This window comes from Anthonomus grandis, chromosome 9 (assembly GCF_022605725.1).
Source record: "Anthonomus grandis grandis chromosome 9, icAntGran1.3, whole genome shotgun sequence".
NCBI lineage: Eukaryota > Metazoa > Arthropoda > Insecta > Coleoptera > Curculionidae > Anthonomus > Anthonomus grandis.
The window spans coordinates 27,950,088-27,972,129 of record NC_065554.1 but is presented as its reverse complement, the minus strand read 5'-3'; the positions used below and the strand labels follow the sequence as shown (position 1 = coordinate 27,972,129).

At 27.5% G+C, this 22,042-nt stretch overlaps 1 protein-coding gene and 1 long non-coding RNA gene across 2 annotated transcripts in view; one reads left to right on the top strand and one right to left on the bottom strand.

The window, feature by feature from the left end:
- LOC126740442 (zinc finger protein ush) overlaps nt 1-22,042 on the top strand; it is a 318,530-nt gene that overhangs the window by 126,372 nt on the left and 170,116 nt on the right. The window lies entirely within an intron of this gene.
- The window catches only part of LOC126740453 (uncharacterized), a 31,170-nt gene that overhangs the window by 1,273 nt on the left and 7,855 nt on the right, over nt 1-22,042 (bottom strand). The gene's annotated exons all lie outside the window — the stretch shown is intronic.

Here is a 22,042-nt window from a genome sequence, read left to right as displayed (position 1 = left end):
AATATCAGTGACAAAAGGGAAAAAGAAAATGCAAAATCAACCTGACCGCACGTCAATTCCCACAAACCCCTCACCGACCCAATTTCAATATTCATAACAAAATAAATTGCAAAAAAATAACCTTCCTCCCACACCCCACCCCCCAATAAAGAAAAATAAATTCAAAACCCGTCTATCTCGAAGCTCGCACTCCCCGATAGCGTTCAGTCAACAATCAGAAGCCTCAAAAAAAAAAAATCTGGAGGAAAAAGAAACGACAGCGTCAATTGTCCAATGAAGTATGAGACCGGTCGGGTGTCTTATCTTTCTGGCACAGCAGACAATTGCGAATTTCGCCACCAGGGCGCGCCGCTATCGTCTCCTGACCATCTCTCCTCGTGCGATGCCTCGCTGCACTCGAAGGGACAGATTTCCAGCATCCACGCGAATTGATCGATGGTCTTTAAGGATCTCGAAACATATTTGGTCAACAGGATATGGACCCGATAAGGATGAGGGCTGTTATAAAGGGTGAAGGGGGAGAGGTATTGAGTTAAGTTTGAGGGATCGGTTGGTTAGGCCTTGATAGATAATGTGTTTGTCAGATGCTCTGATTACTTTTAGTGTTAATGGTTTGCTTGAGAAGAAAATTCTCTGGAAACTCCTACATAGTGTACACAATCTTACAATTTATTTCAAGCAATGCTTATTAAATTAGAATCGTATCCTGTAGTCATCACCATTATACAAGTATATGCTCCGACAGTGGATAAGCCTGGCATAGAAAACAGAAACCTCTAAAGCGAAATTAAAGAACTTTCTAGGGATACCAAATTATGTGAAGTGAGTAATTTAAATGGCAAGACAATAGGAGAGAGCGAGGTGCAGAATATTGTTTTTTGGCGCAAAAAACAACAAGATATTATATAATAAAGTTTCATAAATATAAATTTACAATTCCATTTAAATTGCTATAAATTAGAGCAATATCATACATAATCCGTGTTTCCTCTAGGATAATCATGTTCTAAATTAAACCTGTAATTACAATACCACGAAATTTTGTTTTGTATTCTCTCAAGTAATGACTGAAATAAATTTTTTACTGGAGTCCAAATAATTGAACCATATTTAAGTTGTATAATATGACTTAACCGCTTTCGGTGACTATTGCTTGGAATTCCTGCTACTGATTGACATGTTCCTAAAAATTTAATTGAGATTTAATATTAAGATTTAACTAGTTACACTAATTAGACAAACTATTGCAGTAAATCTATATCTATATCATTCAAAATTAAGGAGCGATCAAGCAAAACCGGTTAAATTCCCTTTAAAATGGAGCCCAAAGTCAGGTCAATGAAGCAAAACCAGATAAATCCACAGAGTTAGCTTGCCAGCTAACTTGAATATTGCAAAATTACACCAAATTTATAATTCGAAGCAAAGTAAACAATATAAATCAAGTTTATCAATGTTTTTTAGAATTTTTTGTGGAGAGTTTAATATTGGATTTTCATCACCTGCGGCAGATTGTTGTGCTCTATGCATGCGTCTTAAGGACAATATAAGAAAGGAAAAATCTGATCTTATGATCGAACGTCGAAAACATAGAAAAAGGGCAGGTGCCTTCTACAAACTTGCAAAGGAGGATCCTGCAAATTCAATAACTTTCTGCTTTGATATGCAGCAAGTACAGCCATTGCCCCGCACCCCAATTTCGGATACTTTCTATTCCCACCAAGTGAGTTTTTATGTATTTTGTTGCGTCAAAATGGATTCAAAAAGTCCGACATTCTACACCTGGACTGAGGTAGAAGCTGGGCGTGGCTCAATTCAAATAGGTTCAGCTCTATTAAATTATCTTGATTCACTGGAACTGGCAGATACTGAAGTAATGAGATTATGTTGTGATGGCTGCGGGGGACAGAACAAGAACTCGCATGTTGGACCAACCTGGGGAAATGATGAAAGTCTAGTGTGGTACAAAAATATATTGCTTGAACCAGTCGCTGATGCTATCGAAAGAGAAATACCAAAAAAATTTCCCTTTTTTTGTGGTGTTTAGAAAATAAAAAATAAACGTGTTAACGTTTAATACATTATATTTAGTTATTAATAAATGTGAATAACTACATACGCACAATAAAACAAGCACTTTTACATTATAAAATATCCGATATATATTTAACTCAAGCAAAAACAGATAAATCCATTTTTTAATTAGCAATTATTCTTATGTTAATTAATTAATAAGGTCCAAAATATGGTCTACGAGATCTATAATATTAAACCTTCGCTATTGGCACGTTTTTTGCAAATATCTGGGAATGTTATAAATTGGATTTATCTGGTTTTGCTTGATCGCTCCTCAATTATCGAAAATAGCATGGTGATCATCAGCATGGTCGTTGACAAGTAGCAAATGAATAAACAACGTACAAAATCATAATAAAGTATAAAATTATTCACATAAGGTTTTTATGATTTAGTAAGTTTTTTTTTAATTTCTTATGTTAAAATATTTTTATTTCAATAACAATTAGTTTATACATTTCTTATAAAAATATTCATTGGATTTTTTAAAATTTTCTTTAATCTTTAGATTCTAACTCAATCCTAATTCTTAAATTTTTTTTTAAAATTAATATTCAACTTTTTTTATCGCCAATTTTTTATTTCTTCTATAAATTATTTAACATTTATTTCTTATGATAAAATTAATTAAATAAAAAATAATACATATTTTTTTTTAATTAGTCATTCATCATTTTTTTAATTAATGTAATTAGGATTTTTCAAAATATTTTTTTAAATGTAAAAAATAATAAAAGTTTTCCTTTGAGATTGTTCCTTCAATTTTAAATATTTTATATATTTTTTAAAAAAAAATTATATAATTAAATATTTAAATATTTGTTTAAAAAATTTAAGATAATTTTTAATTTAATAAAATTTAATATTATCTTTAATCATTAGATTCTAACTCTACTCTAATTCGTATTTTTTTTTAATTAATGTTCAATTTTTTATTTTTTTTATAAATTATTTAACATTTATTTATTATAATTAACTTAATTGAATAAAAAATATTAAGTATTTTTTTTTATTCAGTCATTCATCAAAAAATATATTTTTATTGAAATGTGTGATTTTCGTATAGAATTATTTTTAAATTTAAAATTTAAATGTTTGAAGTTTTTTTTTTAATTCTAAGTTTTTCATTAATTTTTAAGAAAGAATTTATAAATTTTTAAACATAAATATGTAATATGTGTTTAAAAAAACGTATTAAAGTACATTTTAAAATAAATTCAAAGAACTTCAGAAATTGATAGGAAAATTGAAATATTATTATTTAAATTAAAAAATAATATAAACTTTAGAGTTTCAATCAAAAAATTATATTTAAAAACGCTGAAAATCTGCTAATATATGCTGATATATTTTTTTAAGTAATGTACGTAGAATTTTTCAAAATATTTTTTTAAATGTAAAAATAATAAAAGTTTCCCTTTAAGGTTTTTCCTTCAATTTCAAATATTTTATACATTTTTTAAAAAAATATATAAAATTAAATATTTCTTTAAAATAATTTAAAAAATATTTATATAGAGAGAAGAAGTTACTAAATTAAATAAAAAACATGTATAAATTATAATTTAGATTCTACCTCTATTCTAATTCTTAAATATTTTGTTTTAATTATTATTCAATTTTTTTATCGGCAATTTTTAATTTTTTCTATAAATTATTTGACATTTATTTATTATGATAAAATAAATTGAATAAAAAATAATAAGTAATTTTTTTTATTCAGTCATTCATTAAAAAATATATATTTATTGAAATGTGAGATTTTTATATAGATTTATTTTTAAATTAAAAATTTTCATTACAGTTTAAATAAAAAACATGTATAAATTATAATTTAGATTCTAACTTGATTCATATTCTTAAATATTTTTTAAAATTATTATTCAAATTTGTTATCGCGAATTTTTTATTTCTTTTATAAATTGTTTAACATTTATTTATTATGATAAGCTTAATTAAATAAAAAATAATAAGTAATTTTTTTTTATTCAGTCATTCATCAAAAAATATATTTTTATTGAAATGTGTGATTTTCGTATAGAATTATTTTTAAATTTAAAATTTAAATGTTTTAAGTTTTTCATTAATTTTCGAGAAAGAATTTATGATTAAAAAAAAATAAATATGTAATATGTATTTGAAAAAACGTATTAAAGTACATTTTAAAATAAATTCAAAGAACTTAAGAAATTGATAGGAAAATTGAAATAACATTAATTAAATTAAAAAATAATTTAAACTTTACAGTTTGAATCAAAAGATTATATTTAAAAACGCTGAAAATCTGCTAATTATAATTATTTTTTAATGAATGTATGTAATTAAATTAATTAATGTAATTTAAATTATATTTTTTTAATTATTCTAAGTAGAATTTTTCAAAATATTTTTTTAAATGTAAAAATAATAAAGATTTTCCTTTAAGGTTTTTCCTTTAATTTCAAATATTTTATACATTTCTTCGAAAAAAAATTATAGAATTAAATATTTTTTTTTAAATAATTGAAAAAATATTTAAATAGAGAGAAGTTTCTTTATTTAAAAAAAAAACATGACAGCATTTAGAATTTAAATGAAAAACATTTATAAATTAAATAATCTAAATACAATATTAAGGTTTTAAATTAAAAAAGTAATAATATAAAATGTTGAAAATTAGATAAGTATTAGGCAAATAATATTTAAGTGCCAATAAATAAAACAATTTTTTTTTAAATATTGCAAAATTAATCGATTAAAAGGAAAATCCAAAAATTACAAAAACAATAAGCCTGCCTCAGGATAAACTCCTTAAGGATCTTGAACAAAATTGAGCGTTTACATTAAATAATAAAAATGAATACATATATGAAATAAATTAATTAAATAGAATACGTAGACTTGGAATAAAAATAAATCAAAGAGAAATTGAATTTGAGGCAATTTGGAAAAATATATATTTTTTTAATGCAAATAAATATTAAAAAATTAATCGAATAAAAGGAAAAAGAAAAATATATAAAGACAATAAGCCAGTCTATTTTGGTTTTATAGTTCAATAAGAATAAACCTATGATATCTGTTTAGGTTATACTATACTCAATACTAGTGTAAAGGGTTAAGAGGTTCAAATTTCCTTGGCTTTATTACTTTATCTCCTTGCACCCCAAAACAGGGCAATTTTTCAATATCCTGACCATATTCTTAAGCCATATTTAGTTTGAGTGTAAGTAAATCTTTTTAGATTATGCTTTAGTTGTATATTAAAAAAATAATAAAAAGTTTTTAGCACATAAAAAATGTACATATGTATGGGGACAGTACATGCGTAAAAATCTTGCGTAAATTCTCCTAATTACTTACGCCTTACGCAACAATAACCGTAACGTTATAAAGTAAAAGAAAAAATAGATTTATAACCTACTATATTCGAAACAACAATGGACTAATGCACGATCAGACAACGAGATCTCATATACGTTTCGCGATAAAATCTCGAGTCCTTCCCACGTTTTTTGCATCTGTTATTGCAAATGCATCGAGATTCGCAGGGAAACTATTAATTAAGTCTACGTAATGGTAATAATTATGAGTTCTGGTGAGGTATAGACGGTTGCTTTATGTTCAAGGAATTTGTCGATGGTTTATGGCTAAGGTGTATGATTTATTGATGATCAATGAAATAGGAAGCGTGCGATTCATTAAATACGACGCTTAGAAATTCCCGAAATATACACTTTTAAAATAGTCGTAAAATAACGAATAAATCACGTCTTGAGTTGATCAATATCTTTCAAAACATTTCTTCCAATGAACTGATAAAAAAAAACTTATAATTAACATCGTTAATTATTTGATCAGTCGATCATTAAAATTCGTAAATACTGATAAATATTGAGATTGGAAATCCTTATCCTGATTTGTATTTCAACTTTGATCTTACGTATCTCCAACTCATATAATTTTATTATTATTATTATATGATTAGGAGATGCGGATAATAATAAATTAAATACTGAGTAATGGGTTTTTAGAAAGAGTTATTAATAATATTAGGCGGATGTCTCACAAATGTTCTGATGTTCTGGGAACGTTTAAACAATTTATTTGGTAAACAATTATTGCCTTTTTATATCGTCAACAACTAGCATTTTGTGTTATTCAAAAAGAAACACGTAATGCCTCCGTTAAAATCAAGATAAACCCAAACAACGTTCCACAAATCTTAATTTTCATTTAATTAAATACAAAATTACACAGTTAATTATAATTACAGCGGCACAGGTATACGGGTCTTTGCCGTAAGCTGAATACATTAAAAAAAAATTAAGTTTAATAATATCTAGTATTGTACGGGTTTTATGGTATTATATTATTGCTCCTAGGCAGGTGCAATTATAAACAATAATTGGTGAAAATTAGCGTTGAGAAACGGCTACTGTTTTTATTTATTCGATTCGCTCGACGTAGCACACACCGAACTAATTGTCTGCCTTATCTTAAAAACATTTTATAAATTGTATATGCCAAAAATCGAACAAATTCATATAATTCCCAATAAATAGTGGCCGGGGGTAGCCTGCACGATCCAAGATAGAGAGCAGGCAGACAGACAGAATATTAGAATAAAATAAAACGAGAGTTGACGGGCTGCTAAAAATGGCATTGGTGCATGATCCGATAACGGAATGAGGAACAGACCACCGCCGTCCAGTCCGGTCGGGCCAATAAAAATACGTAAAATATTATTCAATCTGTGTGAGGACGATAAGCGGGTGAGGACAGTGCCGTACATTGGAAATCATTTTAATGCATAATTTAATACTGCATGAGGGACGTTTTTTTATAATTTTTTTTAATAAGTTTAATTGGATCGCGTAATATTTGGTCCTTCGAGCCGGATTTTGCATAAGTATAATTGATTTGGGATGATTTTTTTTGTAAAAGATTCGAATTTTTGGTGATTGTTACCTTTATACGTAAAAGTTTAAAATTGCGGTTTTACATTGAAATTGTTATGCTTATCCCTTTTTTACGACTAAATTCATCCTCCTACTTTACTTGGTTCTATTTTTAGATATATATTCAAAAATTGTTATTTTTTAGGATTCTACTTTGCTTCTTACTATTTTTTTCAATCGTTGAAAATCTAACCTATTGCTATTACCAAAATATTTTTTTACATATTTTACTTCTTTTTAACTATTTTACTCCTGCGTAAAATTCTTTGTTTTCAAGTTTATTATATTTTTTATTTTAACAAAATATTTGGTCTTTACACATAAAAGAATTTAAATTTGATTGAAACAAGTACATTTTCTTTTTCTTGACCTTCCTAGCTTAATTTAAAAAAAAAAACACATTAAGCTTTAAATTTTTAATTTGTTCTTTGCATTGTTATTCTGAAATTTGATTAGTTAGACTTTTTACCTAATTTGGTGCGCTGCTAAAATGGCTCCAACTAATTCTGATACCAAAATTGCCAGAACCAAAGCTCTTATACAAACTACTTTAAATATATTAAGTTGCTTTCAAAGTAAGTTTTTGTAATGTGAAAAAAATTAGTTAACCTTGTCACCCTTAGTCACCTTGATAGGTAAGGACATTCATTAATAATTACCTATCAAAAATCAGATTCAAACTCATTTTTTCCCAAAATGTTAAGAAGTTAAAACAATGTTTTTGACATAACTAATATTGCATTAGAACACACATTAGTTCATTATATTTCCTAATTTTCAACAAAGGTTATGGTGCATAATAATAGAGCTATATTTACTATACAAAAATTTAATGTAGTACTCTCTTGTCTAAATGCTCTACCACAGGATAAATTTCAAATATACCTTTACTGCATAAAAATTATCTTAATGCTTGCATTACTATAATGTCCTTGTTTACGTGCTAAACTGTCCTAAAGTTACCACAGAAAATGCGTAAACTCTCCGTAATCTGGTTGATACATTTACTAAACATAGCTGCGTTAAAAGTTATGAAATTGTCAGGAGTGGGATTTTCTTCAGTATTATATGATGCTTGATAAATTGGATTATGTTACTAGACGTGCACATGAGCAAACTTCTACAGGACTAGAATATGTGCTATTAATGCATTTATTTAGATTTCTGCTAGAAAAAGATTACAGAATACTTTGCCTACTGCTACCAATTCTATTTTTTCTAATAACTCTCATTTTAGTGTGTCATTCTATTTAGGCTTCCTTTTTCTGTAAGTTTTATTTGTACATACTTTGTTTTATCATTCGTTTTTTTTTTTTAATTTATTTGCATTTTTATTTACATTTGCATTTTATATGTATTATATTATCTATATTATGTATTACCTTTTGTAGCTCAAGCTAAATAAATACATTATTATTATTATTATTATTATTACTTCTCCTTAATTGATTGATCTTCTTTAATATTGCATAACAAGCCTCGAAACATTTAGCTGCGATCCTACTGCCTACTACATATTAGGACCATACTGGAAAATTCTAGGATTTTCCTAGGATCTTAGTAGAACTTAGAAAATTGTCTTTTTTTTATTAAAAACTTTAAACTAAAATAAAATTATTAATCGAAATTTTATTTTTGCTTCATTTTTCGATTATTTTTATTTAATTTATATTTCGAACCTTCAACTAAGTAAAAAGACCTAAAATAACTAAAAAGTCTATTATTAATTAGAATTTCTCAAATTACACTTCACACTTTTTAATTACTTTCTTATTTTTAAAGTTTCCTTTTATTTAGGTGTTTTAATTCTAATTTTTACTTTTTTTTGAATTTAGGTGGAAATTTAGTGCAAAATTGAAAAACTACTAATTTAGAAAATCTTTTTGTTTATTGAATATACAGCATATTTTTAAAATATCATTAAAAATAGAGATTTTACTAATATGAGCACTCTAAAGGTTAATTGGGAATATTCTCAAAAAAGATTTTACCAAGATATCCATCTAATTTCTTTAAAAATTGATTATTTTCCTGTAAAACTCACAGTAAGTAGAGATTTTTTTATTTTAATAATATATCTCTCTTTATCTTTCAAAAAAAGCTGAAATACGTGTCTAATCAATTTACTTCTTTACAAATTGTTAAAAGTGTTTCTGCGTTGGTTTCTAAAAAACACTAATACGTGTCTAATAAACTTATTTATATTATTCATAAATACATTGTTAGAAGGGGAATTTTTCATGGTTTTCGAGCCATATGTGACGTTTTGACGCGAAATTTGGCACATATAATGCCCATTTTTCTCAACCCCTTGTATACAGGATGCCCCGAATTGTAGTGTTTTCTCTATAAACATATATCGGGAAATGCTTCGTTTTCGAAATCTATTAAATGTGTGATCACTTATTAGCATTCCCAAGTTCTTTGGCCTCTAGTCTCTCTTGGTGACGCTCTTTAAGAATTTTATGTGAATTTCTGGTTCATGACAGTACCTTAGAATTTATTCACACTTTACAGCTCGCTTCATTATATTTTCCTTAAATCCTTTGACCTCTGAGAACATTAAGTGAAGTTCCAGTGATTCATCATAGGTTTTATGTAAGATGTGTCACATTTTGGACGAAACAGTACCGTTAACCTTTAATTTTTATTTTCTTTACGAATGATTTAGGCTTTTAAATAGGGCTGAAGATTCTGACATACCAATCGCTTTTGATAGTGAATTATCAGTTTCTGTCTTAGAATCAAGGATACGATGCACCTTATGTAATATATAGTAATGTATTTCTTTAGGTAGGTATTGCCAATTTTCTTTGAGAAAACTCTTTATTTTCAACGGTCCTTTTATTTTTTTACTAAAAAACCTTCTAGATCAGTTCTAGAAAAAAAGCAACGAATCAACTTTGCTCCAAACTGAATGAGGATTTTAAAAATATATTTTGTTAAAAAAAAAAGGCAGTTTTAATGAAGAATATTTATTTAAAAATCACGTACGTACACCATTAGGTATTAAAAAAAAATATTTATATAATTTATGTACATAAATTTACCTAAAGAAGAAATAATAATAGGCTCAGAACACAGTCCTGGGGTACACCAATATTTATTTACAGCTTGCTTTTGGGCCTCTTTACATTTAAAAAACACTGTCTGGTATAGATATTTTAGATAAATATGATTCAAATTACTTAAAATTAACGTATATGACCTAAACTTCATTTGAAAATTTAACAGTCTGAGTGCATCCCCATTTTAAAATTGGAAATATATTTTGAGTTATTGATTGCGATATTACAGTAAAAAGTGTTCAGTACATCTGTTGAATTTGTCTTTCATTATTCTTCAGTTCGTTAACAATATTCCTTAGACCCGTTTCTTGTGTTCTTTCTTTCTTGAAGCTTTTACTTAATTAATCCATTTGTCTTACCAAGGTTTTCGTTTTAGGTCGTAATGCTTTGTCAAAAATAATACTTAGTTCTTGGCAAAATTCTTTAATCGTAGAATCAAAGACACTGTGATAAATAATGATAAATTTAATAAAATTCTTGGTTGTGTAAAGTCTGTCGCATCTATATTAAACTCATGATTCCTATTAAGGTTAAAGTACTCCAAAACAGCTTCGTGGTCAGATATTACAACACTAGCAATATAGCAGGATACATCCTGCTATTCACAATTAAAATAAAAATAATTTAATAGAGAGGAAAAAAAAATGCAGTGTACCGACTTGCTTGATTTATATCTGTCGTAATAATTTTGCAATTTATTAGTAAGTTACATAAAAGTACCTCAAGTTTTTCCAATAAAATAATCTCTCCTAATGCTAAAATATATAGAGACTTAGTTTTACAGTACACCAGGGAAAACTAAACCATTTTAAACTGAGCTAATTGCTTAAATCTATCATTTTAATGCATAATTTAATACTACATAACGCACGTTTTTTTAATTTTCTAAAGTTTAATTGGATCGCGTAACATTTGGTCTTTCGAGGCGGATTATGCAAAGATATACTGATTTGGGGCGATTTTTTGTGAAAAAAATTTTTATGCTGGAAGTAGCGACAAAAATTAGTTCATTTAGTTTGCTTCTTACTGATTGGATATTCAAAAGGACTAAAGAGGCTTGGTGCTTACTTTATCTATTTTTAAAAAAGATGTACTATTAGGCAAATATATATCTGGAGACAGATATTCTCTTTTTCTAATTTTAAACTGAGCTAATTGCTTAAATTATAGTCATTTTAATGCATAATTTAATACTGCATGACGCACGTTTTTTAAATTTTTTAAAAGTTTAATTGGATCGCGTCATGTTTGGTCCTTCGACCCGGATTCTGTAAAGATATAAGTGATTTGGGGTGATTTTTTGTGAAAAAAAAATTTATGCAGCATTATTAAAGTACCGAGAAAAATTTGTTAATTTAGTTTGTTTCTTACGGATTTTATATTCAAAAGGACTAAAGAGGCTTGGTGCTTACTTTGTCTATTTCTAAAAAACATGTACTATTAGGCAAAGATATATCTGAAGACAAATATTTTCTTTTTCCAATATAACCTTTTTATCTTATAATATCTAATAATTTCTGGAATATTTGAGACATTGCAGGCTGACAGCCAAGAAGTATCTAAAGATTTTTGTATCTGTAATTAATAAAACTTAAAATAAAAAGTAAATAATAAAATTTTAATTATCTGAATGCGTAGTTCTGATAGTATTATTATATTTTTGCTTAAAATAATTTTTTATGTTACCTTAATAACAATAGTAAGTTTGTTGTTTTACCTAAAATCCCTAATGAGAAAGTTCATAATAATATTTTTTCATCCTACTCTACAAATAGTAAAAAGGCTTTATTAATAAACTATTCAGCCTTAGTGTCCATTAAGTCTTTCATATAAAGACAAACATTAAGACAGAAATGGACTAAATCTAGAAAATTGGTTAATGATAAACGAAGTTCCAAAAGTGGCTAAGAAACTATAAAACAATCTTAAATCGCAAATATTTAACATCTTTGAAGCGATATGGCCCTAACTTTAAAATACAGCGTTTTCACATAAACTAAGAAAAAAAAAACGAAAAAATTGAATAACAATTGGCACAAGTAACCCATTAATAAGCGATACGAGTCGGCAGGTCTTAGCAGCCGAGTGCGTGACATTGTATGGATATTAGCCACTTCCAAAAGGGTTTAATGCCGCAGATACGAGCGCCGATAGTGCCTCTTTTAGGGCCCCATAATGGCCGGCGAATTAGTTTAACAAATTTCAGTGTCACAGTTGTTTATTGCCTCCTTATTATGGTTATTTCCAAGGCGAGGAGGTTTTTTTATCCCTCGGGGGTTTTTGTCATATTTACCTTTACGGAACAGTCTAGTCGTTATGATAATTTGGTTTTTATGGTGTGAAATTAGCCAATTGTCTTCTAGTGCACTTTTTCTAGGATGCTAAAAGATCATCCTTGAAAGTCCTAGTAGCATTAGAAATTACAAAAACAATATCTCTAGAGAGAAAATTTATTTATATAGGAGGCTCAAGTCTTCTTTTATTTTTTATTTACTTGATTTTTCATATTTTTTTTACGATGCTTACATCATCTCTTAGAAATTTCAAATATTTTAAAATTATATTTCTTTTTACATTTCTTATCATTTTTGTTTAAATATTTTAAATATTTTTTGTCTATCTAATAAAATCTGAATTTAATATTATATTAAGAATTAATTATTTTCAAAAAAAAATAATCATATATTTCCGTTAGCCTTTAATAAATTATTTAATATTTTTTATTACTTTAAATTAAATTTTAATCTTAAAAGACTTAATGTTGCTAAGGAATTATAATTTTTTTTCATATTTAATAATTTATAGACCATCAGAATTATTAAGTCTTTTTTGAAAAACACAAATTTCCTAAATATTTTAATAATTAAAAAAAAATTAAATACTTCAATTTGTACTAAAAATGGTTTTAAAATGCAATTTTAAACATCTTTCAACTCAATTAAATTTTAAGACCTAAACATTTCTTTTTTACATTTAATTTAAATTTTAGGTTATTAACATTTGTTTTTTTTTTTAATTCTTCCTCGTTCAAGTGAATAAAAATACATTCATAGTTATTTATTTTGACATTTAATGAAATTTGTCGATATTTAAATTGTTTTGGTACGTCAGCTTTTAATTAATTAATAAAATTATTTAAATGTTCCACTATAATGTGGAATTATGAATAATTATTACTAAATGTTTCAATATTTTTTTCTAGATATTATTAAATTTTTACAACTTCTTCAAAATCCTTTTAAATATTTTCGTTCTTAATTAAAAATAATTTAAATTTTATTTTCAAATATTTAAGTTTCACAACCTTAAAGGTTTTTTTTAATTAATATTTTCTATAAATTAAATTTAACATTTTCTAAATTCTTTTGAAATTGTATTGTACTTCCGTTACGTTTAATTAAATTTTAGTGGACTTATTATTACAGTTATTTTTAAAATAACTGTCTTACATTTTGTTCAATAAGTAATCAAAATTTTTCCAAATTTTCATTAAAATTCCTTGAGTCACATTTTTAATAAAAAAATTTAAACTGTTTAATTTTTAGAACTTAATTAATTACTTAGAATATTAATGAATTACAATTTTTTATGAAATACAAATAATTTTTTAAATTAGGTTTTTCTACAATTCGAAAATTAATCGTATAATTCGATATTAATTGTTAATAATAAATTACTTTTTTTTTTTAATTTAGATTCAAACATTATTATATTATTCATTAAATTTCAGTTTAATACCTTCTAAATTTATTTTTTTTTAGAGATCCTTTAATATTTAATTTTTTGTTTATTTAGCAATATTTTCCATGACTTTTAAATGAATTTTACTCCTAAAACCTTTAATATTTTTTAGTATCAATACATTTTTCAAATAAAATATTGTATATTTGTATTAAATATTGTTTTAATTTCAAATATTATGCAATTGCAATAAAATTTCAAAAAACTAATTTATTATATAATTTTTTTTTCTAGATTTTTTAAAATTATTTAATGCTTGAAACACGTGGAAAATAACCCTAAAATCCAAGAATAAAACAAGATTTAATTCCAAATGTCTGGAATAATATAAGAATGCTCGGAAAATCTGGAAAATTCTGAAAATTTCAAAAAAACTTTTTTGGAACCTGGAAAATCTAGGAGACACTTAATAAACTATCTAGAATTTTTGTATGTCAGGCACGTAAAGTTTAAAGTCTGAAAAAATGAAAAAAAAATACATACCTGGAAGAATCTTATTTTTTTTCTATAAATTTGGACTTAAATATTGCTAAATTTCGGTTTTTTGAGACATGGGAATTTTGAAAAAATACCGAAAAGAAAAAACTTAGTTAATTAAGTAAATACTTAATAATCCAAAGCATTTTAATTGTATATATATTTTTTTAAATTAATATATAAGTTAATATAAGTGGCCAGTATTAAGTGAAAATAGACAATTGAAAATTAAATACATACAAAAGTTTAGTGATAATAATCAAAAAACGATTTTTAATAAGGAGAAAAATTCAATCCGATTTGAGTGTCAAACCAAAGATTCCACCCATAGGTCCTACTCTTACTGACTCATACTGACAAAATATGTTGTTGAATTAGGTTTATAAAAATTATTATTAATATTATATGTATTGTTATTTTTATTAATTTTTGCGGAAATTTTTTGTTTTTGTATATAGCTATTTATGCTAAATAAAGATTATTATTATTATTTAAACCACAAATTGAAATTTGAGATTTTTTTTGTAAATTGCTAAAAATACATTCACAATTCTTTAATATAATGAATCTTAAATTCACATTTTCATACTTCAAGAAAATTTAATTAATTTTTAAAATTATTCAAATTTATAAGATTTCTAGTTTGTTTTTTGATTAAATTTTAATTTTAAAACATTCGTTAATTTTTTAGTTATTATTTAATTTTTTCCAAAAATACAATTTCTCATATTTAACATTTAACATTTTCTGAGTTCCTTTTTTAATGCCTCTTATTTTTACTATATTTTCCATATATCTTGTAATTAAATTTTGATAACTTTAAATAATATTTTAAAATTAAATGTTTTTTAAAATCAGAATTATCAAAACTAATTAATTAAAGTCTGAAAATTAAATTTTAATTGCAACTAATGAAAGCTCTAATGGAAAATTATAGAAATTTTAAATAAATTTATTAAGAATACTGAAACATTTAAATAGTTGTTAAAATACGAAAATTTAAAAAATATGATTTTTTTTTTCTTTAACTCTTGTAATGGTTTAAATTTAGTTCAGCTTTTAATTAACTTTTACCTAAAGACGTTTAAATCAATTGATTCGTAACATATTTAAACATCTCTTAATTTAAATGCATTCAATCACATTTTTAATAAATAAATGTGAATTTGAAAACTTTTACATGTTAATTAATTACTTAGTTTATTATTTAATTACTAATTTTTTTAAAAATTAATTTCACACATTGTTGATTTTTAACTAAAGTCCAATTCAAAAACTTTTTAATGTAATTTTTTTGATAGTTCAAATTTTATTTTATACAACTTTTTATAAAACATTTAAAAATGTCAATTAATTATTAAAATAAAAAAATATATATGTGTATACTTTTCATAAATAAGCAAGTTTTAGAGTTTTATAGACTAATAGTATATTTGGCACCAAGGAACGAATTACAGCAATTCTCAGGGTAAATTAAACGAACAAACAACTTTGAATAAAACCAATAATTATTTTCCGTATAACTTCAAGACATAACCTCCTCTAAAAATGCACAACTTTTTGCCATATATTTGCTTGAAACAACGCCCAGAACAAACAATAACCATCGAGGCATGTCAACCGTCAACAAGACCTATCTTCTACCTGCTCGATGGTCGGTTGTTTTGGGTCGCACACGAAAAACATCTGTTAACTCAACCTACTTTAAATAGTCTCCTAATCGATTTGATCTAAAAAACGCGTTAAAATGCCCAAAAACTCAACGCCCCGTCAGTTTGATGGTAATAGTGGCTGTATGCCACATGACATTCAGTTTGGCAGGTGGTATAATTTTAAAGAAGGGTCCAAGAAGCCATTTTAAATTGTTAACAGTAATTTAACCTAAACGCTTATTAAAGTATTTAATCGTCTGTGGCCTTTTTTTTATCGAAGTAAAAACCCATTTTTATATCTACAATAACTATTAGTTAAAAGAGTAAATAATATCAGACACTTATCTGCTCATCTCATCCTTTTGATATTGGCATCCATTTTAACTGTGTATATCTGAAATGAAGCTGCTTTTGCTTCGGGCAACGTAAGTGACGTTATCCGTGTATTTCCTAGTCCGAAAATGACAGAACGACACACGTCCTGATAACGAGGCAACGGTTGCGATAAGCAAGGGTAGTAATGGCACTTCAGGGGTGGGACTCAACATAACGATGTAGAACACGTATACCGATGATAAGGTGCAAAGTGAGATTAGTTTTATTTTAAAAAAATGTTTTTTTTTTTAAAGCGAGAAGGAATAAATGTCCAATGAATAAATATGAAGACCCAAGTTTGGCCCCAAAAACGACCTGTCATCGTGATTACGAGTTCGTAAAACGATAAACCTGGTGAGCGATGGTTTTATTAAAATTCCAGTCATGAACTGAGCAACTGAGAGGCAAAGGACGGGAGTATAGGGCAATAATAGGTCGGAAATTAGGTGAAAATTATCATTATTTGATACGTTCGGGAGGGCACCGTGATGATTGAGAGGATTTATTTTTTGGATGAATCCTTGGGTAACCTATGTAAGAGAAGCGCAATTTTCAGGTGACCTGAGCAGTAACAGATCTTTCAGGTTCTTTCTTACGATTCAAGGGACGTCCATAGCATGATACAGCATAAATGAAAGTCGCCATTAAATAACCACTGGACGAATAATTGGTCAGTGCAAAGGAATATACAGGTTGGGTAATCGATCACCATGCATAGTGACGCTAGGTAATACAAATTCGCATAATATTACGCAAGTTCAGTGATTTCTAAAATATGTTTCAAATGCAAACACATAGCTCAGTATCCAATCCATATAGAATCGAAATTTGAAAATGTTTATTGCGTAATAAAAAATAAAACGTTTCTCTAAAGAACTAAAATATAAACTCTGATAAAAGGAGCAAAAGTTAATACTATACAAAGGTAAACTTGCTCTTTCGAAAGGTGTATAAACAGCTATAATAAGTTAAGAAGAAATAATAGATAATAATAATATTGAACAAATATGAAGACTAAAGTTTGGTCCCCAATTTTGTCATAGTGATTACAAATTCAGCGTAAATAAAAGTCGCCATCGAATAACCACTGGACGAATAATTTGTCAGTGCAAAGGGATATACAGGTTGGCTAATCGATCATCACGCATAGAGACTTGCTTAAACTACTAACCTGCTAGGCAATACAAATTCCTAGGCACAGATGATTGAGATGATTTATTTTTTGAAGCTTGTTTTTATTTATTAGAACAATGAATCCTATGTAGGAGAAGCGCAATTTCCAGGTGACCCGATCAGTACCAGATCTTCCAGATTCTTTCTTAGTATTTTGAAAATATCAAACTACCAGATAAAGACTGAGAGTTTAGAGATTTCAATAACATAGCTATTAATCAGTTTCAAAATAAATTGACAAACATTACAAATGCGTGCTATAAATCCCCAAATTTTCTCTTTTTTTTTAGAAATATAAAGATCGGACATGCATAGCGTGATACAGTATAAATGAGGTTCGCCACTGAAGAACCACTGGACGAATAATTTTTCAGTGCAAAGGGATATACAGGTTGGGTAATCGAGCACCATGCATAGAGACTTGCTTAAGCTACTAGCCTGCTAGGTAATAAAAATTCTCAAAATATTACGCAAGTTCATTGATTTCTAATGCAGACACATAGCTCAGTATCCAATCCATATAGAATCGAAATTTGAAAATGTTTATTGCGTAATAAAAATTAAAGCGTTTCTTCTAAAAAACTAAAATATAAACTCTAATAAAATGCACAAAATTGAATGCTATACAAAGATAAACTTGCTCTATCGAAAGGTCTGTAAACAGCTATAATAAAATAATCTTCCATTCCCCAACATGTATATATTTTCCTATACACTTTTTATATGAGCAGGGTAGACCAACCTGGAGGTTTCTTTCTGTTTCTTTTTGACATTAAAAGGCAATATAAAATAATTAATTCGGTAGAGATAGTTAAGGGTTCTTTTAAGAAAAAAAGATGGCAATAATAATAGCGTACAAATATTTATATTGCTAAATGTGAAACAAAGATGGCATAACTTTAACATACTACCGAATAAGGTAAAATGAAAATCATGCAATCTCCCTCCACTTATTTATTAACCATTGAGGGATTTAAAATTCCCTACATGTTTCGGGCACAGTGGTGTCCATCGTCCGGGGATAAAAGGTTTAAAATTGGTATTAGATATACGCCCCAGTATACATTTAATTTTATTTCTTTACATTCTGTTCACAGAATACGACTCCACTGCAAGTATGGACTATTTCTTCAATACTACAGAATATTTTAAATGTTTAAGTATTTGGAAAAATTATCGCATTGCTTTTTAAATGACCCCAAAAAAAAGTCTAGAGTTGATAAATCTGGTGTTCGTGGAGGCCATTCAACCATACCACCTCTTCATTTAGTCCATCATCGTAGAAACGACTGATACGAATATTGTCGAAGGACGTGTATATGTAATAACGCGTAATGTGCTGGGATCTGTTAGTCTTACCAGTATTCCTACTAAAATAATTAATTTTGTATTAAAATAGATTAATAAAAAAAAACATTTTAAGGTTCTCTATATAGTGTTTAAATCGGGTGATTGGGAAGGCCATTCCAATACTCCAATTTAATTACCATTCTATGATCCTGTTAGGAAAGCCATAAAAATGCAATTTTTTTTCATATGGCAATAATTTACTCTCCAATATGTCAACATACTTTTGAGCATCCTTACACCTATTATCCTAATATTATATTCTGGTGCACGTCAGCCCTTTTTTGCGTCACACATTGGTTTAACAGCCCTTACAAGCCCAAGTTTCTTAAATAAACATAATTTAAATTAAAATAATGATAAAGGGAATGTTTACGCGCTGATTATAACACTAATAAACGTAATGGCATTAATATTCACGTATCAAAGTGAACCATCAGCATATCAGAAAAAATTAATGTCATATACGGATTATTTTATTATTATTTTTTTACAAACAATAGAGAGTTTATTCGATAAGGATCTAATAAAACGCGACAATTTATTATCACTTTTGTAATGATACCATTTTTTATGTGTCCATGACTTTTCGTAACTGCGATCGTAATCGGTTTATTGTCATGGATAATGTCAGTGTGGGTATATAGTTTTTTCGGTAGGGCGAGGCATAGATAATTATTTCTATTATTTTATTATTGATTTTCCCCTGTACAATATTAAATTGTTTCATTTTATTATTAATATAACAGAAGAATAAAAACGTTATTGAAATCTACACATGAAGAACACTATTCAAGTTCTGCAAGACCGGATGGATGGATAAAAGTACTTTTTAATGAATTTCTTAAAGATTCTTATCGGCGATCTGATAGTGGAATTAATTAGGTTTTTTTGATATTCAACGTTGGTTAAAGCTCCTATTTACATGAAGATTCACGCGATTGATCCACTAGGATGGAATATTGTTAATTCCAGTTATAAATGAGTCTACTAATGAATCCTTTGCTCAAAAAAATTAAATTAGTTAGCCACCAATACCTAATTTGTTGTATGTTTAGAAATTCATTTTCTCCATGAATCTATATCATATAGTATTTTTTTAAGTCAAACCAGAGCTCCAACGCTAAAGTCTCTTCTATGCCATTCAGCATCCAGTTATTAAGAAATAAATCTAATATTTTCTTTTCTTGGAAAGACATAACATTTTCCAGAGTTGTTCTGTTAATGGAACATTAGCTGAAGCAGGATGAGCTGATTTCAATGTCCCATTACATGGCTGTATCTAAATTTTAAATATTGATGGATGAAACTTTTCTAAAGCAAAACTCCTTTCAGCAAATACAGGGTATTAATGTAAATTTTGATTATAGGAGCTCTGCATGCACACCTCGTTTAAGTAATCTTCTTGAAAATGCATGTTAAATCGCAGTGCTCGATTCTGCTCCAGTACTATTGACTATATGCGCTCCAACTATTGAACTAAGGTGACCCAATATACCATTAAAAATGGTGCTCTGTCCGACCATGAAGCACGCAAAATCTGTATCATATTTTGAACGAGTTTTTCGCACTTTTAATTGTTGTATTTAACAACATGTGCCTCTTCAAATTTGGATTTGATTCTTGAGTCAGAGGACCCAAATATCTATATTTTATAAGAACACTTAGTTTTGTTTTTTTATAAATTGTTTAATACAGCTTTTCCCATCAAAAAATTGAAACACGAAAAAGTATTGAAAAACTATGGTTTACTAAGGGTCTAACTGTTTCTCTAAAATACCTCCGGTTCCTACATATGATCAGGCAATATACATCATCTCTATATTTCAATGAGTATTTTACTAAATATTTCGTCACCTAGTAAGACTCTCCAAAGAATTTATTATTCTAATAGGCTGATCCAGTGCCAAAATTCGCAAATGGCGTGTTGAAGTATTAAAAATGTCATACGAGTAAAAACTCTTATCTTTACTGAAAACTTTTGTCGCATTATAGCAGAACTTCAACAATGTTTTACAACACTAGTAGGTCCAAAGTCTTACTTGTCAGTTGTCAAAGTACCAGTCTTCTTTCTGCTTTTTCCCACTGATCTGGCCGAATTAAAAAGAGTCTTAAAGTCATTTAAAAATACAAATACTTCTGATGAGGATGGGATTCCTGCAAACATTCTTCTCACTATTCCTAAATGAGCATTGAGAGTTCCCGTAAGAGCAAACCGTTCAACGAAAACTCTTGTCTAAAAATAGATTCCAGTCCATAAAAAAGGAGACACGGAGGATCCTTTTAATTTCTGGCCAAAATCACTTCTATCCAGCATATCAAAAATAATAGACAAATTGGTGAAAACTGTACGTGACTGTTTTTTATTAAAGTGTCAGTTCGGGTTTCGTAAGAATACCAGTACAATTGATGATGTGTACTTCGTCAAGACTTGTGCTCTTATATCAATGGCGGGCGCAGTTTTTTTGATCTATCAAAAGCTTCTGACTGTGTTAGTCTTGACATTTTTCTGCGGTAGCTTTAACGCTTTGATTTCAGAGGCGTTTCTCTATCATGGTCAACTTTATCTGGTTGGTATTCTAATTTGTGGAGTCTTCACGATATAGTACAATATTGTGACAGGCTTTGGACACTCTCCATAAGGTCATCTTGGAGGATCTTAAGATGCGACTTTAATTGAGTTTAATTGACTGGTATGTTTAAAATGGAGTCTTAAAGATGTGATCCGCTTCTGATTAACCCTGGCAGCAAATTAATTGGAATTTTCATATATACACATCTTAAATTTGACACACATAAATCTTTTTGTCAAAAAGTTAACGTCTGGTGGCTACGCTGTCAGGTACTTGGTTAAAAAATCGGCATATCAGTTTATTATTCGCTAGAATCGTTACGGTATCGTCTTCATTGATTGTTATTCAAAAATGGGCCATTCGATACATCTATGGGGCAAACTCTATTTTAACAAAATAACATGTTAACTTTCCCATGTCTGTATATTCTTAATACTGCTTGGATAAACCGTAGGTATAGAGAAAAGTTCACGGTCGGGGATATGCGTTATCCAACCAGGAATTAGATTATTCCTTCCTCGACTTACTTCAGTTTTAACAAAAAAATTTATTTTTTATGACAGTATTTCTAACTTTAATCATCTCCCCTTGTTTATTAAAAATTTAACTTTCCCTAGAAT